Source organism: Manis javanica, chromosome 2 (assembly GCF_040802235.1).
Source record: "Manis javanica isolate MJ-LG chromosome 2, MJ_LKY, whole genome shotgun sequence".
NCBI lineage: Eukaryota > Metazoa > Chordata > Mammalia > Pholidota > Manidae > Manis > Manis javanica.
Genome location: NC_133157.1, coordinates 29680126 through 29701318, shown reverse-complemented (window position 1 = coordinate 29701318; position 21193 = coordinate 29680126). Strand labels below are relative to the sequence as shown.

General features: G+C 39.4%; 1 long non-coding RNA gene across 1 annotated transcript in view; it reads left to right on the top strand.

The window, feature by feature from the left end:
- Positions 1–21193, top strand: part of LOC108386046 (uncharacterized) — a 214212-nt gene that overhangs the window by 183017 nt on the left and 10002 nt on the right. Inside the window, exon 3 of the long non-coding RNA XR_012123607.1 lies at positions 20368–20443. This is a non-coding gene — a long non-coding RNA (uncharacterized lncRNA). The remainder of the gene's footprint in view (positions 1–20367; positions 20444–21193) is intronic.

Sequence of the window (21193 nt, the reverse complement as noted above, 5' to 3'; positions counted from 1 at the left end):
TTTTTAAAGATTCAACATTAATACCATAATAATTTCCTAAGCTGTCTAATAAAATTTTCTAATTTTCTGCATGTTTCTTCTCCTTCCTTTACCCTTCCATGTTTGCTGTTAACCTAAGCAACTCTTATATCATGTCTTAAAATTGCAACACCACAATTGGGTTAATTTCTTACAACACAGACTATTGTATCACAATGTTCCTTGGAAAATGGAAAGTTGGCAAAGTAAACAGAGATGTTAAATTCTTTTTGCCAGAGTGCTGATGAAGAATGCTCCAGGGAATATAGTAGTAATTCCGGAAAGAGATATCACTGTATAAAAATGCTAAAAAGAAATCTGAGTTTAATCTGTATATTTTTATGATTAAATGGAAAATTTAAACCAGCTTATAATCCTGTAAAGAGATATCACTGTATAAAAATGCTAAAAAGAAATCTGAATTTAATCAGTATATTCTTTATGATTAAATGGAAAATTAAAACCAGCTTAATAGTCATGCTGATCAAGTATTTTGTGGCATCTTAACAGCATATTTCAAATTTTAGTACTGAATTTATACTATGTTTCAAATGTCAACATTTGCCATAACCACAGGACCATTAAAATGTACATTGTCCTTCTCCTGTGGGAATTATATACCACTTCCTACTTATTAGCTTTGGGCCATGTTTCAAAGTACTTAGTATTGCTATTTATGATCCAAAGTAGACAAAGTAAAAATGAACTACAGTCTCTTTTACTTGTAAAATTTAGATAATGTTATATTTTCTATTTCTATATCTTCATTTTCTTTTAGAAGAAACATTTATCTTGTTTTTGTTTGCAGAAGTGTTGCAGACTAATTGTTTAACATTTTGATAGCAAATAAGAGCAAAACAAACTAAATAAAAATCTCTATTATCTCATGATACAGTGATGATGAACAATAATATTTTGTTATTTTATCTTACTTATTACTTTATATTTTATTTCAGCTTTTTTTCCATGTAAAAGTACATTAATTTAATGGGAGTACATTAGTTTAATGGGAATATCTACAGATATTGTTACATACCTACAAGTTCAAATATTAAAAATATTTCTGCAGTTTAATGTTTAGTTTCAGTGGAAGTCAAGGAAAAGAGTTAAGACATGTATTATCCTAGCACCATCTTATCCAGAAATCTTCTATGACCGTTTTTGAATGAATGAGTTGAGAATGAGCTCAGAATCCAGTTGCCATATGAAAGCTAGGAGCTAGGAGTTTAGGTGGTGGTGGTGGTGGGTGGTCAGGGTGGCATATGTGAGAACAGCAGAATCGGAAGCGGGTATGAAGAATGGACACAGTGGTGAGGTCCATAGGTTGGAACAGACAGCCTGAGAAGCAGTCCTGGACAGATATGGGAGGCTGAGAAATCTTACATCTTTTCTTTTATCCTATCCTAGGATAACAAGAGACAAACTGTCATTCTCCTCTTTTTCTGTACAGATTAAAGTGCAAATACTTTAACCACTCACTCATCATCTCTATAATGTCTTTATTTCTGAAGGCCAAGTTTTGTTTTGCTGAGGTCCAAGAAAATAGGGGGGAATGGGTGTAGAAGGGTCAAACTCCGAGTGAGGATCAGGTGGAGGAGTGCGCACAGCAGGGATCACTGGTGCTTGACGCTCTTGTAGCTTTCAGGCAACACTGTTGCCTATTTTTCCTTTTGTATGAATGTCTCATCTCATAAACTAGAAACTCAATAAGAGCTCTGCTATGAACCTCACTTTACACCCAAGGAAAAGGAGATTCAGGGAAGTTATATCGTTTTTGAAGTTTACACATAAAATGAAGGAGCCCAGATTTAAATACAGGACTATTGACCATGAAGGACTGTCTATGAATTAAATCTTTGAAATCATTGGGATAAGTTCTGGAATGTTAAAATCATGGGAACTCAGTAGGCTTTAAGCATGTCAACAAAATCCCATAATGGGAAGAACAACTTCCTATCACAGACATGGAACTCATTTCATCAGGATTTGGTGTCTATCTTGGAAGATCAATCTGTTCAAGATTTTCAGAATTTCTTCTTCTTTTTTTTTGCCAGAAATTTGCCATAAGAAAATGATGGATTTTGGATAAATTTTCAACTTCTAAGTCTTTGTGTTCTTGGGAAAAAAATAAAATAGGAAGCTTTATCTTTTCTCAAAATAACTCTGTAAGGCAATAAACTAGGCCTGAGAAAGTGTGTGCCTTGGAGACGGAGGGTCAAATTTCATCAACACATTAATTATCTGTAGACATCGGGCACATGAATATTTCTGAGTCTGTTTGAATTTTAACATCCATACAAGGGGATAGTACTTCTCTCAAATTTGCTATGCTGATTAAATGAGATTATGGATTATGAAAAGCTGTCTAGAAATGTTGGCTGTTGTTAGATAACAACTGTTACTGTATGCTGAAAAAATCATTCTTCCAAAAAATGCCAGATGTTGTTCTTGGTTGTGATTCAAAGAGCATTAATGGTGGTTGCATCCTCAGGGTGATTGCTTTGTAAACCAGGTGTGAAAAGGAGGCACTTCACCTGAGAATTTCCACAGTCACACCAGCCAACTCATCTAATTCTAGACCAACTCAAGATACCATGTGGACCTGGTATCCACCTGCTGTTTGAATAAATCATAATTTGTATCTTATTTGCAGTTAAACAAAATAGACAAAAGCATCTACTATTGCTTACTCACTGACAATTTGTCTGTTCCCTGTGTAATTATAGCATCTCAGTTGAATGTCTCCACATGTCAGCTTGGAATAACCTGAAATGTATTTCGTTTACCTTGGCCAAATATGAAATGCTCAGTAGAAAACACAGATCCACTTTTACCTAGGTACTCAATTAACCAGGTATCGTATCTGGCTGACGTTTGCCTTCCTGAAAAGTTATTGACTCACAGAATAAAGTCTAAATTCTTTAAAGGTGTACGTAAAGGCCTTCACAAATTAATCTCTGCTATTTCCTCCTCTTCCTCTCTCCATGCTTTCTACTTTCTAGGCACAGTGATTTCTTAGTCTATAACCACCTCTTTCTTCTCTTGGTTGTCGCATCACCTGCATCAGGTCATCCCTTTACTTTCAAACTTGGATGAACATTACACCCCTGTGTATGATCTGATTCTTGATTAGCTGTCATGGGGCCATCTGACCCACCCTGGGAAGCACCTTGACTGATGGGAAAACAGATATAAATTATTTTCATGTCTTTTGCTTGTGGACTGCTCCCAGGTGTGGCCCATCTGGAGAGGTACTGGGTGAACATGCCTGCTGAGTGACATGCTCTGTGTCCTTGCTCTTGAAGCTGTCGCTGTCATGATGCATAGCATCGCCTGTCAGTTTCCTTTGCTTCCCTTCTCTTGTCACTTTTTGGCTCGGGGCTTGTACCTCCCAAATGAAGTGTTAGCTCCTTACTTCTTAATTCAGGTTCTGTTTTCTAGGGGACCCAGATTAAAACATGATCATTCCTCAGTTCACCACACTTTCCCACACTTCCATGTTTTAGGCATATTCTGCTTGGAATGTCCTCCACTCTCCATTATTTTTAAGATCCAGTTCAACTCCCCTAGTGTAAGGTCCAGCTGGTGTCAAAAAGACCTCTTAGGACTTTCCCAGACAAATAGTGTTGATCAATTATAATTTTAATATGATCCTATGCCCTCCAGAGGGGTACGGGCACTCAGAGAAGTGGGTCGTGGGAGGTGTTGGGGCAGGAGAATGAGCTCATGACTTGGAATCAGGAGGGCAATAAGAAGTAACATTTTTTGGGTGCATTATTGTAGCTTTTTCAATAACAGTGTTGTAGAATAGGCACTATGTCTTCGTTTTACATACAAGGAAACTGAGGATGCATGAGGTTTTCGGTAACTTATCCAGTGCTACACAATGCGGGAAGAACTGAACAATAGAGGTTGCTGTTTGTATATCTGCTGTCATCACCCTTTTCAGATGTGGTGTGGGGAGAACTCTCCAGGAGGAAGAATTTTGCACTTGAGATGTTTTCTCACCTCTGCCTCCATCTGTTTCCATTTTTGTTGACATACTCACTATGAATTTGACTATGTCAGGCCCAAGACCACTTCCTGAAAAGAAAACCATTTCTCACATTGCTCTTCTGGCTGGCTAAGACCATGCAAAGTCAACAGTGGTAGCTGAGATTGGCAGTTCAACAGTTAATGTCTGGTGGCATAAAGAATCCCATGGAGATGAACAACTGAGAATTTCAGCATATTTGACTTTGGCAGGCCTAGAGTGCAGCAAATGTGCCTCCTGGCATATGAAGACTTCCCACTTGATTGGACATCAACTGAAAAGGCTAAGAATGTTCCAAACTTTCCCAATCTCTTCTCCTGCAGAGATAATATCACATCATTTCTGAGGAGAGCAAAAAGTTTATTTTGTGCACTTTTCAAATTTGAGAACTCAGACACAATTTCTTATGATTTCAACAGTTCAACAGAATGTTCAGATAAAAGGTTGTGAAAGCTTTTTTCCCTCTTGTTGTCTCTTTTATTTATTACTGTTGAGAATCCACTTTGAGAGAAAGACCTTTCTTTTCTATTTTCATGATAAAGACTCAAGCCCCAAGAATGAATTATTTCACATAACAATTTATTTAGAAAAGAAGTGTATGTGAAAATTTCTTAATCTTTCGCAGAGCTCTTCTACAAAAAGGAAGTATTAAAATGTAATAATAAGGAATTGGGGCCCAATGAATTGTGGTTGTTAGGAGAAAAATATAAAAGCAGAGATTTACTTTAGACTGTTCTATTTTAGAGCTTCCTTCTTAATAGCACTGTTTTTCATGTCTCCTGATGGATTCACCAGAAGTCTTTTCTCCTCTTCTGTCGAGCAGCTATGTCCTGCTTTCTTTGTAAATTTAACAGGACTGAAATGGAATGCATACCTTCTCTGAAAGCCCACATTCCTTCTTGGCCCCACCTGTTTTTAAAGGACTGGCCTTTTCCTCACCCACTGCAGTCAGCCACCTTGAAGTTCTAATCTGTGAGATCACTTTTCCCAAGAGTTGCCCTTCTCAATAGCAGCTACTTTTCTCATGTGATTTTTTCCTTCTTCAAGCCATCATGCCCTTTCCGGCCATTTTCTGTTCACACATATGTCACTGACATGGTCTCTAAATTCACATCCTCTCATCCGATCCAACCTTCGTTGCTTCTCATAGCTTGTAGTAGGAGATCCAAAACTCTCTAATTTTAATTAACCAACCCCACTGCCTATGGAACTTCATGATCCCTCATTTCTGGATGAGCAGTTCTTTTCATGGGTCTCCCAAAGCGTGATGATATTCCAGATACTATATTAAGCACTTCTTCACATGCCTTGTAATTCAGTCCTCACAATGGTATAGTGAACAAGAGTGTTGGCTGGCTGTATTGGGTACTGAATTTGGGCAGGTAGTGTAACTTCTCCATGTGTTTGTTTCTTCATCTGTAAAATGAGATACTACTAGTAACTACCTTATTGAGTCATTGCAAAGATTTAATGCAGGCACATATTAACAGTGCCTAACCCATAAGGCATTCTCAGTAAGTATTGGCTGTTAAGATCATAAACACTGAGGTACAGACAGGTTAGGCAGTTGTCAAGTTTCTCTAACCAGTTAGTGACATCAGAATTTGAATCAAAGGTCTCTTCAGAATATATTAAACATTATATAGTCTAATGTTTAGTGCAGCTTCTCTTCACACCATTTACACCTGCAGTTGCATCTCTTTCCTTTTAGGAAAAGCTTAGACCTCTAGAACTCTTTGTAACTACCCTCATTGTGCTCTGAGATGCCATGTAAGCCACAGAGAGGGAGCAGGTGGCCCCAGTTTGTGTCCCTAGCCACTTCATCTTGACTCCTGGACAGGAGGCTGTGATTGCCAGCTGCTGACCCTTCCTGTACTCTGAACACTTGTTGTGAAAATGCCTGATTTGAGCAGAGAGTATAAATCTCTTGCTAGAAGTAGGATGGAAGTAGAATGTGTGAATTGAGGCCCTCACTGTGGGAAGCAGATTAATGCATTTTTTTCCACATCATCAAAAAGCTTCTAAAGAGGTACAACCTGTACTTTAGGATGCCAGAGCTGGCTGAGAGAACCCAGTGTCCCCCCAGGGATAACCCTCTGGTGAAAAGAGTCTATTTTCGGTGCATGGGTCATGTTCGTGGCTTGAAGATTTCTATTATACTTCTGACTAGTCATTTCCCAGACAGGAAGAATCTCTTGGGAATCATAACTATTAAATAGTACCAGGAAAAACTGTTTAGGCAGAGAAAGGTCCCTAGAATGCTGGAGGAAAGAAAAGGATGAAACTAATATTTTGTGTGAGGATCTCTTCTGTGCCATGCATTGTCATGTATTCCTTAATTCAGTTCATAAAAATGAGACGAGCACTTAATGTGCCAGGAGCCTGTGAGAGGTTCTGGGATGCTGGGATTCACATGGCAGGCATTCTCCTTTCCTTCCCCAGCTGTGGAGCTTAGAAGCTAGCAGAGGGAAAGGTGTAGAGCAAACATTTATATTTTCTTTTCCTCAATTCCTGAGAAACAAATGTATTTCCATTTACCAATGTGGAAACTGAGGCTCAGAGATATGAGCTATCTTGCTTAATATCTCAGGTCCATTAAGTTAAGAAGCAGAGTTTCATACCCAGTTCTTTCTAGACATTAACTTTGATAACCCACCGTTTGTCCCAGAATTTCTTCTGCCATTAATTCTATGGTTAGCTTTGTAGCTCACATTAAGTTAAACAATAAATTTCAAAGGCAAGCTTGTGAGATTTTGACTTATATTGGATTGTTTTTCAGGAAATAAGCCAAATCCTTTCATTCAGTCTACTGAACTTTCTCAACATCAGAGTTTTGAGTATTGACTCTCTTGCTAAAGCGCCAGCCATACTAGGCATAATTATTTCTGAATAACTCAATAACAATCAAAGTTTTTTTCTGTTTAGTCCTTTAAAGAGTATATATAGATTTAAAATAAAATTAGTTCTACATTAAAAAGTGGCTCAAATGCTAGTATTTAATGCCCCAGCAAATAGATTCCCATTAAAGTGCCTGAAAATACATAAAAATAGAGGACATTTATATCCTCCTTGGAAAAATAGGACGGGAATAGGCTTGAGAAAGCTTCTCTCAAGCTCCACATGTCTGTCACGACAGTTATTCCTCACTGCTCTCCTCCTTCAGGTGTTTTCTGGAATATTTCCTTTCCCTTGAGATCTAATATTCAAAATCTCCTAGTCCTCTTCCTCTGATGGTACAGTTTCTTTTTCTTCTCTGTTTTGTTTTTCTCCCTAGCTTAAAAAAAAAATCACCTGCCATGCTGTCAATTTGGCTTTGTTATTTGTTATTGTCCATCTTGTTTTGCACCACTAGACAGAAACTCCATGAAAGAAGAGTTTTCTTTTCCTTTCATTTTCCATTGCTATATCCCTATTGCCTAAAACCAGGCACTAAATCAATATTTCTTAAATGAATGAATCCATTTTACTGATGAAGAAACTGAGGTCAGAGGATACTGTACTCTCATTCTGCTTTACTTCAGGTTCATCATTATGTTTCTGAGATCTTTCCATGTTGCTATACATAGATCTAATTAATTCCTCTTAGCACAATGTTATGTAATTGGAACATGTTAGTGTTATTTTTCCATGTCCCTCCGCAGTAGATAGGCATTTGGGCTGTTTCCAGTACTGACGTGACAGCTTGGGGTTAGGAGCTGCATCGGTTATTTCCAGTTGGCCCAGAAGTGCAGAACTCAGCAAAGGCCTAAAGCTGAGGAGTAAAGGCACTGAGTCCACCTCATTCTATGTGCAGAATCCTCAGCTGCAGGTTCTACCTCCTTCTCTGCAGGGTTTGCTTCTCCCAAGTGGACATAAGGAGAAGTGTGGAGGAGAAGGGGAGGTGGCTCTTGGAGAGTGCTGTGTTCACAGAGAAGCTTGTCCTCACCTACCCTTGGGTGTGTATGAGGGGGTGTGCAGGTATCCTCTTCCTGAATCCAAGAGGAATCCACAGAGGTGCCCAAACTGTCCACCTACTACTGAAATGTAATCCACTATCTCAGTAACTTCTCTTCTGAAAATTGCCCCAACTCTGGGATGTTGGATTAAGGGCAGGAAGCCAAGGGCTGATGCAGGAGAAGGAGCATCAACTAAGCAATCTGAATCTCCTCTACTCTGCATGGCAAAACTAGCTTTTTTTCTGTCTTTCAGGTGAAGGGGACATTTCTTTGGCTGTTGTATTTAAAGATGTAAGTTGAAATTTGGTAAACTGTGTGTTGGTCTTTCATCTTTCATCATTGACTTGGAAGTTGTTTTCTTTCTTCTTACTTTAACCATATTCTCTTAAAGGCTCAAAGTTTCAAGCAAAAGGGCTGATATAAGTGATTTTGTGTGTGGTTATGTAACTTACTATGAGGGTACAATGTCCCTAAAATATAAAATGAGTAAAATCATGATGTATTCAGGAGCTCCAATGGGACAGAAATAAGTTTTGATCATTTATAATGAAACAGTTCTACTTGAGGGCTTGAATGAATTAGAGTAGACAACTAAATATAGTAACTTTTAGATACATTAAGAACAGCATCCATGTTGTCTTTAAAATGCTCTGAGTAGGATTTAGTATAATGTAAAAGATCAGACCCTATCAAACAGACTTATGTACCCCTATGTTTATCGCAGCACTATTTACAATAGCCAAGATATGGAAGCAGCCATCAGTAGATGAATGGATAAAGAAGATGTGGTACATATTCACAATGGAATATTATTCTGCCATAAAAATAAAAGAAATCCTGCCACTTCCAACAACATGGATAGAACTAGAGGGTAATATGTTCAGTGAAATAAGCCAGTAGAGAAAGACAAGTACCAAATGACTTCACTCATTTGTTGAGTATAGAAACAAAACAAAACTGAAGGAACAAAATAGCAGCAGACTCACAGACTCTGAGAAGGGACTCATGGTTACCAAAGGGGAGGGTGGGTGGAGAGGGAGGGAGAAAGGGATTAAGGGGCATTATAATTTGCAATCACAATATAGGTAGGTCATGGGGAAAGTAGTACAGCATGGAGAAAACAAGTAATGACTCTATAGCATCTTACTATGCTGATAGTGACTGCAATGGTGGGGGGGGTGGCGCTGGTGAGGACTTGATAATATGGGTGAATGTTGAAATCACAATGTTGTTCATGTGAAACCTTCGTAAGATTGAATATCAATGATACTTCAATAAAAAAAGTTTTAAAAAATCACACCTTAATATATATATATGAAGTGATTAAAAATATCAGCTCATAATGCAATATCAAGATCATTTATATATGATTTAGTTAATATTGCATTTCCCATTAGACCTTATTACTTGCTTCCATACACGAATGGTGCCATTTCAGATTTGATCATATCTTCTACCCAGAATCCCTTCATCTACAATTTCTTGTCATCATGTTTTCCGCTGGTGCTGGGGATGTTAATGTTTGTGAATGTTTGTTGAAAGACTATACAGTTTTTAGCAAAGTTTTACAGAACTGAAATCATGCATTTAAATGTTCTGATTCTTTACTGTCTGATTTCTCCTCACTCTTTTCCAAATCTGAATTGACTTTCATTGCCAAACTTTTGATTAAGTAAATGCCATAGCTGGAAATTAAATTAGAAGCACTTATCAAATTGCAGCCAAGTGATATCGATCTCTAAATGTAACCTGTATATTCATAGCAGTCCATGCAGGGTGTGGGCTTTCTGTCTATGAAATGAACTGTATTAATAAATTGGGTATGCTACGTTCTTCATCATGCTTTTAGCATCCATTAACCAATTACTAAAGAGTGGGGGTGGTGGTCAGAGAAAGATGATGTGAATGCTGCAGATTTTTAAATGTACACTATCAGTGAAGAGGAGAGGGTATTGCTCCATTCCTTTCTTCAGAGTTCCTGCTTAGGAATTCTTTCCTAAAGGTGTTTCTCTACTGCTCATCAGCAGTAAGTATCTTGAACTTACTCTATGCACTTGAAGTTGTTTCTTCTCTGGAGAAATGCTACTGTGGGCAGTTTCCTTTACATTACAGCTCCTTGTGTGTTTGTAGCCATTCACAAGGCATTAGAGGAGCTGCAGTCAATATTCCCCTACCAGCCCTTTGCCCATCACCTTCAATTATGGAGAACAGGTGTCCCACCAGACAGCTGTAATGCTGAGGGGGCATCTGCTACTCTCAGGTTAGTGCCCAGACTCTGCAAGTGAATGGTCAGATTGCTGCCTGTGGGCACCAAGGTTTAGAATTTCCTGTGCAGGGGCAACTACCTCCAACTCAGAAGGTGAAAAAGAACTTCTGTTGATGCTTTCTCTCTGAGGGGGAGGGACTGCTAACACACAGTGAAGCCCGAATTAATTGGATGTTAGCCCTGACTTTGCTGTCAGGAGCACCATGATAACTGGGTCATTCTTATTTTAATCTCAGCTAAGGAAATCGTGAGATTAAAATAATTGCCTGGATATTAGGGCAAACTAGAGAAGCATTGTGTTCCCGGATAAAGCTGATCTCTTGGCTAAATCTCGTCTTATTCTCACTTCATTCTCTTTCGAGCTCCTCCTCCCCCTCCCTGACTCTGCTCCTTCACTTATCTGAAATATTGGATGTAGTGATAAAGAGTTTTGGAGTTAGAAAGATTTGGCTCATATCCCCAATTTTCTGCTACTAGCTGTTGTGGATTTCTGACCAATTGCTTTATTTCTTGATCCTCCATTTTCTCATCTACCAAATTGGATGTTGTGAGAATTAAATAATGAGTTAAATGATACAAATAGTCTTGTACCTGGTACACTGTGGGCACATCATTAAGGACTAATCCCTTTATCTTTCCCAATGTCATATCTCCATTTTATTCATACTAGGGCTTCACAGTGCTAGTCAAAGCTTGTCCTGACACTCTGAGAACATCTTGGATAGTTAAAATAATAAACCACATCAAGCACTATTCAACTCCAGGCAAAATTAACTCTGTAGGTACTATGTCACTCAATGATTGGCTGACTAATTGGTCGATTGATCCACTCATTGAAAATGTATCTCATAAGTAACACTTTATGCACTTGAAGTGGGTTCTTCTCTGGAGAAATGCTATTTCTGGATTTATATTCTGGATGCTGGCTATATCAGAAGATGGGGAAGAAGAGTCTTTCAAGGAAATAAAGGAGAGTTAAGTCTGGGAAGGTAGAAAAATTTCTCAAAGGGAAAAAGACAAATGTGCCATACATATTTGTTACTTTATAACTAATTTCTGTAAAACAAAAATAAAATCTTACCCCAGATGATTTGTTTGGAAGTTGTATATTTTCATCTCTTTGTCTTTCTCAAGTTGGGTACCTTTATTCTCTAGGCATCAGGATGTAGAATTTAGGAGCACAGATACATAGAGTCTTGTCTAGAACCAGACTTACTGGTTTTATAATTTAGGCTTAGTCACTTACTGTCCATATTACCATGGGCAAGTAACTTGGCCTCTCTGGTAAATTGGGATCTACAAAAAGTAATCATAAGGGTTTTTGTGAATATTAAATGGGCTAATATAAGTAAAGCATTCAGAACAGTGGTGGGCATAAGTCCTAGAGTATTAATAGTTACCCTAGAGTATTAATAGCACTGTAAAACATGTCTAAAACCCATTAAACTGCACCTTTTCTAGATTCTCAGTAGTCTAGGTGATTTTGTTCAGATTTACTTTCATTGGTATTATGCAACAGGAGTACCTGAAATACTCTAATATACAGCTGGCCTTAAGATTCCTATATACCATCCCTACCCCTCTCTCCAGCTCTCCTCCATTAAGAATTGCAGAAAAAGTAAGTCGATAGAGAATAAGTATTGGGTAGGTATTTGGTGTGTTGTGAAGGGTGGCTAGTGATATATCTAAATGCTGAAATGATGGAATGAAATTGGCCAGATTATTCCCGTAAGATCTTTACCAGCACTAATGAAATGCAGTGTACCCATTTCCCTCTATAGGACACATTTGGTGCAATTTCCTCTTTGGCCATAAATATCCACAGCCACAGACAGCTGAGAAATAAACTCTTTGCTTAATTTCTCATAGTCCTCTGATAGGAAGGGGGGTTCTCTCACATGATTATACTTGATGTGAAAGAAAATGACAGTGCTCCTATTCAGTTTTAATCAGTTTCGTTTTTCTCTGTTATATATAATGCTTAGGTTATTTTTATTCACTTAAGCATAATAGGATAATTAACTAGAGTTCTAATGGGTTTAATTTTCCCTGTCTTTTTAAAATTGTGCTTTCTTTTAATAGTATTGAGTATGAGAAAATGAAGGCATGTATTTATGTAGTTACGTATTTTTATGATTTGTACTCATGACATTAGGTAGCCTTAACTCCCACAGACCCACTAATTGTGTTTTTTTCAAGTGTAATATTGCTCAGCATCAAGGGAAGGATGGAACTGCTGTGTCTTAGGATATCACATGCTCTCCCTGGATGACTGTCCACAGCAACAGGTTGGAGCTGATGGCATTACATGTTATTTTCCCAGTTCTCTCTTGCTTTATGTGGAATTAAAACTCCCACGCTAATCATTCTTCATCAGTTTTAGTTTTAATAATTTGAATCTACAATGCCTTAGTTTTCACAACTTCCAAGGATTCGTGTAGAATCCTTTACAGTAAGTAAGCTCTATACAGTGTACCAGTAAATGGATCTCTGGGGGGAAAATGCCCTGGTGTGTAGCGTATGTCCCCAAGATAAAAATGTTCCCATTGTGGCCAATTTCAAGATACCAGTGTGATGTCACATATGAACCTGGGGAGAGATCTGTATATTTGGTGCTTGAGAGCCAATGAGGCAGCACCAGTATGCTACTGCCTCTATAAGTAACAGCATATTTTAACCAAGAAAAGGAATTAGTATTCCAAAATTATTCTATTGCTAGTCGAAGAACACTATGTATGTATAAATGTGTGTATATGTATGTGTACATGTGTGCATATATATGTAAATACATATACTATATTTATCTACAGGATATATTTTATATCATTATATATGTCTATATGTCCTTTCTTTTTGTAGCCAGAATTTTAGGCATTTTGATTTTCTTGGCAACCGAGTATCATATGATTGCAAGTGAAATCCAGTATAACAGCTTTCCTCCTTGGAGAAAATCTAAATGAATAAGGAGATTAGGTATAAAAAATCTTCACAGTTGGAGAGTTGCCTTCTTCTCAGGTTGCTTTTTTAAGCCAGGTGTTCTTAGAGTAAAAAGAAGAAAACAGCATTGTCCTGGCCGCCTGGTTTTTAGTTTAACTGTATTTAAATGAATAAGGTCTAATCACTGAGGCATCTCCCTTTCCACTTCCTGAAAACAGACCCAGATTGCTGTGAACTGTGATTTTTTTTTTTTTTCTGAATCATTCAAGTACCACTCTCTAGGGAACTTCTCTTAGATTGACTGAGGTTATACCTGGGGCTGGACACAGCTTGGGAAGCCTTGACACTTCTGACTATCTTTATTATCCTGAATGTAGCTGTGCACGGTGTCTAGTGGTATTCAGCTGGCTGTGGTTATGCCTCTGTCCATAATCTTCCGGTGTAACGGTGCCCTTGGACTTCCCTGAAATTCGATTTACCAGGTATACATAATCATAGGCATTTTAGGAGGAGGAAACAAATTGGCTTAGCTCCACTGAAAAACTTGACCTTGATGGAACACTGAGGCTCATTCTTGTTATCCAAAGGGATTACAATGTGAGCAGCACTGGTTACCTGATTTACAGGACCCAGGGCAAGATGAGAATATGGGCTCCTTGTTAAAAAATATTAATAATCTTAAGGTAGTGACAGCTGAGTATTAATCCAAGTGTGGAGCCTTTCCAAGTGCAAGGCCTTGAGTGACTACACAGGTTGATGCTCAGGAAACTGGCTCTGGGGGTGGGCACGGGTCCTCTGCATCTTCTTCCCACCGTCCCATGGAGTCACCGTGATGTTGGAGCTGGACAGCTTCAGCAGGGACAAGATGTACCTGGGGTGTGGGAGGCTTCCGTCAACATGGACAAGAGAGTTCCCAGTCCTTAAATAAAAAATGGGATTCAGCATTTGTTTCCAGAAGACACTCTGGGCAGAGAATTATAAAAATGGCAGCAGAATGATCAGTCAGAAGAAATCCAATAAAAGGAAATTGCCATGATGTGAAGTCCGAGAGTCAGTCTTGGGGCTCCTCCAGCCAAGAGGAGTTAGAAACCTTAAGTCAAAAAGAGTCCGTGAGAACAATCTATCTGGTCTACCCTGTAAGCAAGAAAATAGCAAAAAACAGAGGCACGTTTTCTGCCAGGATTCCTATAAAGGCAGCACTCAAACAAAAGACTGTAAAATCTGTGAAACCGGCTGCTAACTGACTTCATGGAAAATGCTTAATTAGCAACATCGAGAGGTTAAAATACAGTTTAGACTCCTTTTTTTAAATTTTAAAATTAATTTTATTTTGAATTAATTATAAACTAAGTTTAAACATTTTTAATTGTAAATTTTAATTAAAAAATGAACATTTAACTTTGTAGCTATGTTTGTTGAGAAACCTTTTTTATTTTGTGTTGATTTTTTTACTAAAGTATGGTTGTTACACAGTGTTATACAGTCATATATACATTATTAAATGCTCACCCCAGCTAGTGTAGTTACTGTCTGTCAAGATGGAATGATGTTACAGAACTACGGACTGTATTCTCTATGCTTTACTTTCATCCCCATGATTAATTTATATTATGGTTGAGATCTTGCATCTTTTTATTCCCCTCATCTATTCCACCCACCCACCCCAGCACCTCCCCCATGGTAACCACCAGTCACTTAGTGTGTATGATAGACTCCCTTTTTAAAAACTGTCTACATCCTCTTATGACCCATGTATTACACATATCTGTTGGGAATGATTATTCCTACTGCAAAGGATTCTCCAGAGCAGGATTGTGTCTAAAGGCCAGCTGTCACATAAAAATGTAAAGAGTTGACAGTTCTTATTCTTCTACCTTGATATGAATGACAATTGGGGACAGCACTAGAAAATGTAGAAGCAGGAAATGGAAGCTGGCTGAGTGAGTCTGGATACCAGGGAGGATGGGGGAGGGGCGCCAGTGGTGATGCTCCTCTAGGGCTGACCAGCGTGTTGGGAAATCATCAGGTCCATTGCCTGTGTTGGTCCTTAGACTTGCTAAAAGATACACTGAGGCAGATTGAAAATTTTAAGCATTTATTGAGCAGAATTGATTTCACTCAGGCAATGTCAAGCAGTGTGAGGCAGCTTGGGAGCACTGCTGGCAGGAGCCAAGGGGAGACTTAAACAGATAAAGTGGGGAAGCAAAGAAAGGAAGTTATCTGACTGGCTGTGACTTAAAGTCTAGTTGGCTGCATGTGACTGGCTGTCCTCAGAATTTTGATTTCATAACCTGAGGCATTTGCAGACTTAGATTTGGGTTTGCTTGGGTAGGCTGGCATAGCATCAGCGCCCCATCAGTTAAATTCATTTAACAGACCGCCTCTCTCAGGCTGCACACCACGGCTCACACGGTTCTCTTCCACTGCCGCAATACGTCCTGGAGGCTGAGGCCTGGTGGAGGCTCTGGCTCTAGCTCGTGGCTCACTTCTGAGCTGCGGACTCAGACCTCATCTCTCATCACACTGCCAGTCACACTGAGCTGCTGTGGAACAGATCACACCGTGCCTTACCACTTGCTCTTCTTTCTACCTAGAACTCCACTGGACAAAAACCACCGACATGCCCATTCACTGCCTTTCTAACTTGCTAACTCCCTAGATCTTTCTAGACTCAGTGCCAGTGTAGTTCTTCTGGCTCTGTCCCTCATTTCTCTTTCTAATTTTTAAGCCCTTTCTCTAGTACCCTCTGCCACTGCCTTCTTTACTGCAGTACTTACAACCAACTGTCAAGATTGATTAATTTGTTTCTGTTTCCAAAACAAGAGCCCCTTGAAAGGCCAGGGCCAACCAGATCATGTTCTTGTTATGTTTTCAGTGCCTTAGCCCCATGCCTGTGGCACAGTGGTGCTCAATAATTATATGTTGGATAAATGAATACATAAATAATTAGATGGACACTAAAGTTCCAGAGGGCCAGTGAAGAAGTGGTCTCCCCATGCCAGACTCTTCCTCTGAGAAAAGTAGTTCAGGAGTGCTTAGTGGAGAGTTAAGCAGTGTAACCATTATTTATCTGCAGTTTAACTAGTTAGTTGACCTTTGGTGGAGTAAACCTGGAACTCTGTCTCTGTGAGGGGTGTGGGGAATGTTTCACATTCCTGTGCCAGCTGTATATCAATACAGCTTTTAATCATGACTCTGTTTTGGCCAGGAGTTCAGGGTACTCATGCCTGGGCCTTCTCATTCATTTGCTCTCTTGCACTTTCAACAGTGTCTCCTTCTGCACCACTTCCATAGCATTCAGGAAATTGCCAGGATGGCTGAATGGAGAGAATGGCTTCCTGCCATGCACCCTCACTGCCCCCAGGACCCTGACTGGGACTCTGGGAAGCAGTGTGGTGGTGACTCACTGGCTGAGGCTCCCTCTCCTCTCTCCTTCTTGTTTGACACTGACTTTGGCCACTCATATTTCTCCGGGGCAGCTGAGTCCTCAGTGTTCGGTTTACTTCCTGCTGAAATGACTCCAGAAAATGGGACCACCTGCCTCACCTGTGCAGTTGTCCTGTAAGGCTAGACCAAGAGGCCATGTGCTAGATAAATGAGAAAGTGAACAGAGTGAGTTAATTTAAATGACCCAGGGACCCACAGGTAACTCTTACTTATTGATTTCAGCACCTGAGTGAACATACAGGTGACTGGACAGCCAAGCATGTCTAATTTTCTAGTGTTCTTCCTACAGTGTGTTAGAAAGAAATGTATTTGCAAGGAAACAAGATTTATAAATCCCACAAGTTCTGAAAGAGGTAGATTGTGAAAGTCCTACATTTTAGACCCACGGATGGCACCAAAGATTGCTAGAATGAGGAAGAAACTTGAAGAAAGTCCAACCCCTTAATTTCTTAGATAATAAGAATAATTAGCATTCTTTGAGAATTTACTATGTACTGGTATAAGTATCATCTTTCCATTGCCTCATTTAATATTAAAAATAACTCGGGAGGTAGGTCTTATTTTTCTCTTCTTAAAGATGAGGAAATTGGTGTTCAGGAAGTGAAATAAATTACTTGATGTCATATGACTAGTGGGCAGTGGAGCCATAGCAGGATCTATAGGACTCATACTTTTACATTTGTATTAGCTGCTACTTATTTCAGAGTATGCCAGACACTGGGATGAACCCTTCACATGCACAAAACCATGAAATCTTCTTGACTTCGAGAGATAGATACTGTTTTTTCTCTGCTAGGTAGATTATGAAACTGAGTCTCAGAGAGGCCAAGGGACCTATTCAAGGTCACACAGTAGAATGGAACTAGAAATCAGGCCTTTTTTTTCAGGCAAGTGTTCCTTAGTTCTCTCACAGTATGTCAGTGTTTCTTAAAGTCTTAGGAGGTATATTTGACAGGTATTCATTTTCTAATCCTAGAAGGTGGGGGAAAGTTAAGGTGCCACTGTTATTTAGCACTTTTCCTATCCACTGCATGTTCTCTCCCAGGTATCACAGGGGTTCTGGAACTGCATCCCAGAATCCTTTGCCAGCAGGGTTCAGCTTTAGATTCCACAGATGAAAGGAATAAGCAGAAGATTTGGGAAAGGACGAGCAGCAGAAATCATTCTCTCTTTCATCCCATCTCCTACTACTCCCCCTCATTTACTCTAGTCTGCTTGTCCTCTTTGTTGTTTCTCAAACTCTCCAAGAATACTATACTGTCAGGAATTTTGCACTTGATCATCCTTCCACCTGGATTGGTCTTTCTCAGACATCCACATGGCTTTCTCCATCACATCTCCATAACGTCTTTCAAACCTTTGTTCATGTCCCCTACTTACTGAAGTCTTCTCAGAGTACCTTATTTAGAATTGTAAAATTCATCCACGCATATGCTGTCCCCCATTCCTTGCTTCAATTTCTTTCAGAGCATGCATCATCACTGATATATATTTTATGTTTTAATTCATTTCAATCTATTTCCACTGGAATTTAAGCCCCACAAAGGCAATTACTGTGACTTTTAATTGTTGATTCCCTAGTCCAGAAACATACTTGGCTCAAATTAGGCACTCAATAAATATTTCTTGAATGAATGGGAATAAATACTGCCCCTGACAGGTGACCACAGGTGGTGACTCTGTGAATGTGGCACTGGTGCACTCTTGAAAGTCAATCATAAAAATCTCATTTGTTTTGATCCAGAGCCTGCCGTTACTTGCCTTTATTCCTGCTCTTTCTTGACACTGATCTGTGAGGGCATCTGTGTTGGATAAGAGATCCAATTTTTCCATAAAAAAATGCAGATGGAGTTATCAGGAAGGCAGTTCACAGCAGGGCGACTCCTGCTGCCAAGCATTCATAAGATCCCCTTTGTCATGGCAGTCAGTGATGTGCCAAGGGGGAGGCGGTCAGGGCTGTCTGCCCTGATGGGGAGGAGCATTTCGTCACTGAAAATGTTTAGGATTGCCTGTGCATGGTGGTAATAGAAAGCAGACTGATTTGCAGTTGGTTTTAATTATAGTCTTTTAAATAAAATGCACTCCTTATTGCCTTCACATGTTGTGGACCACTCCTACTGTTGTACCCCCAGTGTACTACAGATAGCAGCAGAAAGGTGGCTGCGGGTCTGAAGCTGACCTCTAGGAGGTGTGACCACAGTGACTGGGTGCTCACAGTCCACTCTATCACTGGTCACTTGCAAGGAAGCCTAGTGTGGGTACTTATGCAGATCTTGAATTTCTTTAGTTTGTTCACTGCTCCTGATGACTCAGCCTTATTTCCAAGTCCTGAATTTCCATGTTGGGGGTCAGAGCAGTACTGGGTGTATTACCTATTGCTTTGTAACAAATTATTCTAAAATTTAATGGCTTAAAACATTTATTATCTCAGAGTATTTGAGTGCTAGGCAACCAGGGCCGCTTAACTGGGTCCTGTGCTTCAGGGTCTCTCACAGGCTGCAGTCAAAGGGTAGGTTGGAGCTGTGGTGTTCTCAGGTTTCAACTGGGGAAGCATCCACTTCCAAGCTCACTCACATGGTCGTTGGACAGCCTCTGTTCCTTAAGAGTTGTTGGACTGACAGCCTCAGTTCCTCACTGGCTACTGGCCAGAGACTACTGTCAGCTCCCTGCCACGTGGGCCTCTTCACAGAGCATCTCACAACATAGCAGAGTGAGCAAGTTTGAAGGCGAGAAAGAACACCTGCAAGGAGAGGGAACTAGCAAGACAGAAGTCACGGTTTTTATTACTGACCTCAGAAGTGATACCTCATTATTTTATTGTGTTCTGTTAGTGAGAAGCAAGTCACTAGGTCCAGTACACATACATACATGGGAAGGGATTACAGAAGGGTGTGAGTACCATAAGGCAGGGATTATTGGGAGTCATTTCAAATGCTGCCTACCATGTTGGACTTTGTTAGTTTTCTCCACATAGTTTAGCCGTGGATTGACCTTGGGAGTGGTACTTTCCTAAGCCAGACCCTATTTTTGCTATTTCTTGCAGGACTTCCTCAATACTTCTGGTTGATTAATGGGTTTATTTTCTGGGTTATGCAGAGGATGAAAATTTTTTCTGCTTTGAAATTTCAAAGTGAATTTGGAAGGGAAGGAAGTGGAATATGTAGGATCAAGCATTATTTTTATGTGGAAGTTTTTGATTGATTTTTAAGGAGATGGGCAATACAGTTCTTGAGGTCCTGCCTATGACTATGTCTTACTATTGCTTTTATGCATAAAAGATTTACATGAATATCAAATATTGATATGTATCAATCAACTCATTTCACTCAGAACTCTGCTGATTTTAGTTCACTACCTTCTACAATTGTTGTTATAGAGGAGAAGTCTGAGGCTAACTTGGTTGTTGGTCATTGCTAGTAGATGTTTTCATTGCCCTCCTCACATCACCTAACTATTCACCATTTCAGTATGTGCAGATAGCATCCTGCTACAGTTACCTTTGAGTTTCTGTCTGAGGGCTTCTGCCAGCATGTGGGCTGAAGATGGATGGTAGTTCAAGATAAATATGCCAGCTTCCTGATTCCTTGGGGGGATAATATGGAGGTGTGCTCTATATTCCTAGATTTCTCCATTAGTATTGAGCCCCTGTTGCCCATAGCTGTAATCAGTTCAGTGAAGATCCCTTTGATGATTCCTTTCTCTTCCTTGTCTCATATCCCCTGTCCCTGTAGGTGTCTCCTGGGATCACCAAACCCCTGTTTCAGAGCCTGCTCTTGGGAGAAACCACTGGAAGACAATTCTTTACAGGTGAGTTTGTTCAAGTATACATAACCTTGTTCAGATGTTTGAAAGATTTTTAAAAATCTGTCTTAATTACTCAAAATTTTGTCAGGTTAGCCTAGAGGATATATGTCTTTACCTCGTTCTTCCTGGACTTTAGAAACCCTTTTAACAAATACATGCACTGGCCTTCCCTCAGCTCAAGGATTTTATTAAACTATAGCTTTGATTATTCTTTGTCAACTTATTTTGATTTCCTATTCATAAAGTTCAACTTTTTTCTGCTCTCTCCTCTAATATCACTAAATACCTGAAAATTCTTTCTCCATTCTCTTCTTCCATATCTGTAATCATCTTTCATTACCTACATGCATTTGTCCTTATTCCCTGAATTTAAGAAGGCTTTTTCAAGTTTGTTACCCCATTACTCCTTTAGTGTTCTGCAGCATACGTTTTGCTTTTTTGCTCCCTCAGTATGGTCTAAAACTCTGCTATTATGTGTTCCCAATTCCTCATTATCTCAACCATCTCTCCCTTTCATCTCATCTCAGCTTTCAAAATGACTCATTTTGTTTCACATATGACATATATTTTACACTTCATTGAAATTTTCTGATATTTTTGTTTAGGTCCCACACTTTATGGTATTGTAGAGGTATGCTCCTCTCTGGGTCTTCTGAATGCTGCTTTTCCCTCTTGTTCTGTAGTTTTACGTTTGTTTTTTTTTCACGTTGACATTTCTCCTCTCATCCTTGGTAAAGATAACATCTATCTAGA